Raw genomic sequence first — 3,535 nt, forward strand, 5'->3', positions numbered from 1 at the left:
GACTCATAGCGACCCCTCCTTGGGTTTCCGAGGCAGTATCACTACGGAAGTAGGATTGCCCAATCTTCCTTCCAAGGAGCAGCTGGTGGGTTTGAACCGCCAGCCTTCTGGTTAGCAGTCAAGTGCTTTAGCCACTATGCTACCAGAGCTCCTGAGGGGGGAGTAGTGTGTCTGTAATGTGGTGGGTTTCAGAACTAGATAAGTTCTAATAATCCAACATTTACAGCTGTGTAACCTTCAGCAAGGAGTCCTTGGTGGTGTAAGCACTTAAATGTGCAGCCACTAACTGAAAGGCTGGTGATTCAGACCCACCCAGAGGTGGCTTAGAAGAAAGACCAGGTGATTTGCTTCTGAAAGGTCACGGCCATGGAAACCTTAGCACAGTTCTACTCTGCAGCACCATGTGTCAGTCTTGATTTCACAGCAACTGGGTTTCTGGTAACTTTGGACAAATGACTTACCTACTCTGTGCCTTGGTTTCTTCATCTGGAAACAAAACAAAGACAACAGATCATAATACGCTGAGAGACTGTTGTGAGGAATTGTAGGAACTTCTTTCATTTGAAAGCTCTTGTAGTTACATAGACATTAGCTTTTATTGCTGTGTGTGGGATAATGCATGGGAATTAACACAGTTCCTCTCACACTGGAGGCTCTCAAATAAATGTTAGCGAATGTTGTTAGCCTGTCGCTATTGTCCTCTTAAGCCTAGACCTATCGCTGCAGATACTACAGCCCTTCCATTAAATGCAAGGAAAAAATGCTTCCCAGAGGGCATCCAGTGGGGTTTTCAGAGAAGATGTTTTTAGTCTCCAGTCTTTCAGAGAATCTTGCTGGATGGGATCTGAGACTGAGAGAGTCTGCCTGGGGAGCTCTCTCTGTAGACCTGTCTGCCTTCATTTAGTCCCTTGGCTGCTGTGTTCTTGAAAAGTCGTGTGTAAATGGATTTCTGCAAACTCAATTCCATTTAAAATACACTAGCAGGGCTGAGGGCTTAAAGGGACCCTGTGGTGAATTCTTTTGTAAAGCAAAGAAATCTACCGAATGTATCTATTTTGTAAAACACAAATATTTATAAAATAGTTGTTGTTGTTAGGGACCATTGGGTCGACTCCGACTCACAGTGACCCTGTGTACAACAGATAAAAATACTATCCAGTCCTGGTCCTGCACAATCCTCACAACCCTTACTATGCTTGAGCCCATCATTGTAGACACAGCATCAATCCATCTCTTAAGGGTCTTCACTGACCCTCTGTTTTACCAAGCATGACATCCTTTTCCAGGGAATGGTCCCTTCTGACAGCGTGACCAAAGTAGGTGAGACCAAGTCTAGCCATTCTTGCTTCCAAGGAGCATTCCGGCTGCAATTCTTCCGGGACAGATTTGTTCGTTCTTCTGGCAGCCCGTGGTATTTTCCATATTCTTTGCCAACACCACAATTCAAAGGCATCAACTCTTCTTCAGTCTTCCTTATTCGTTGTCCAGCTTTCATATGCATATGAAGCTATTGAAAATACCATGGCTTGGGCTAGGTGTCCCTTAGTGTTCAAAGTGACATCTTCACTTCTTAACACTTTAAAAAGGTTTTTTGCAGCAGATTTGCCCAGTGCAATATGATGTCTAGTTTCTTGAGCACTGCTTCCATGGGTGTTGACTGTGGATCCAAGTAAAATGAAATTCCTGGCATCTTCAATCTTTTCTCCATTTATCGTGATGCTGCTTATCAGTCCAGTTGTGAGGATTTTTGTTTTCTTTATGTTGAGGTGCAATCCATACTGAAGACTGTAGTCTTTGATCTTCATCAGTAAGTGCTTCCAGTCATCTTCACTCTCAGCAAGCAAGATTATGTCATTTGCGTATCACAGGTTGTTAGTGAGTCTTCCTCCAATCCTCATACTGCATTATTCTTTAGATAGTCCAACTTCTCAGATTATTTGCTCAACATAGAGATTGAATAAGTATGGTGAAAGAACATAACCCTGATGTACACCCTGTCTGATTTTGAACCATGCAGTATCCTCTTGTTTTATTTGAATAACAGCCTCTTGGTCTATGTACACATTCTTCATGAGAACAATTAATGTTCTGGAATTCCCATTCCATTATAAAATAGTAACAGGATTTCTTGAGGGCCTACTATTTGCTAGGTACTCAACATCTGTTATTCAATTATAGCCTCACAACAAGTCTGCAGGGGACATTACTCCAACTTTCCAGAAGAGAGAATTAATGCACAGAGTATCACACACCTACCCAATGTCACACAGCTTGAAAGTGAAAGAGCTGGGTTGGGAACCTTGTACAGCTGATGCAAATGCTCCTGTTCTTTCTGCCCTGCCCCTGTGGTACTTCCCAACCTTCTCTTCATCTTTCCTTCTTTCTCTCCCTCTCCCTCCCTTGTTTTGTCCACCAACACATAAGAATCTTTATTTTACCTATTCTACAAAGAGGGTAGTTCTAAGCCTAGTGTAAGCACCAGTTACCAAACCACAAAGAAAAACTTCAACAGTGTTTGAAAAGTAGGAGCAATGGCTGGAACAGGTCTCTGGTTTTCTGAGATCAGTTATTAAAAAGTTTTTTCTTGTGAACATTTCCAAGCATACATAGAAGTAGAGAGAACAGTATAGTGAACTCCCTATATAATACCACTCAGACTCAACAACTATCAAGATTTTGCTTCATATATCTCCCATTTTTTTTTGTTGTGGTAAAAATATACATAATGAACCATTTGTCATTTCGACAATTTCTACACGTATAATTCAGTGACATTGATTACATTTTTCATGTTGTACAATCATTCTCTTTATCCCTTTCCAAATTATTCTACTACCATTAACAAACTCAGTGCCCCCCAAGCCAAAACTTCCCCTTTTCTTCTCTTTCCCACCTCTGGCAACCACTGAATAATTTTGGTTTTGCTATATTTGCTTATTTCATTTATCTGAGGTTATACAGTGTTTGGCCTTTTATAATTGACTTATTTAGCTCAGCATAATGTTTTTAGAGTTCATCCATGTTGGACATGCATCAGGACTTCATTTCTCTTTACAGGTATGTAGTATTCCATTGTATGTATATACCACATTTCATTTCTCCATTCATCCATTGATGGATATTTTGGTTGCTTCTACCTTTTGGCTATTGTGACAAGTGCAGCAATGAACATTGGTGTACACGTTCTGCTGTGTTCTTAACTTCCTCTGGGTACATACCTATGATTTGGATTGCAGGAGTATATGGTAGTTTTATGTCCAACTCTCTGAGTCTCTGCCGAACTGTTTTCCATCCTCCACCTTTCTGAATCCCATTTTAATTTCAGGAATGAGGGATAGATGCATCATTTGTGTTGGTATTCTGGTCACACACTAAACTATATCCATGGAGGTATTTATTTTTATTCAGGTGAACTTGATATATTATCATATATTATAGCTAAGTGTCTTTTTCTATATTTCTCTAGAAAGTTACTGCAGAATCCTCCTAGGTCTTGTGATTACATTGGTTTTATTGTCAACTTCCTTCTGCACCA

The sequence above is a fragment of the Orycteropus afer genome, unplaced genomic scaffold (assembly GCF_000298275.1).
Source record: "Orycteropus afer afer isolate SDZICR_OR568_19922 unplaced genomic scaffold, OryAfe1.0 scaffold00169, whole genome shotgun sequence".
NCBI classification, from domain to species: domain Eukaryota; kingdom Metazoa; phylum Chordata; class Mammalia; order Tubulidentata; family Orycteropodidae; genus Orycteropus; species Orycteropus afer.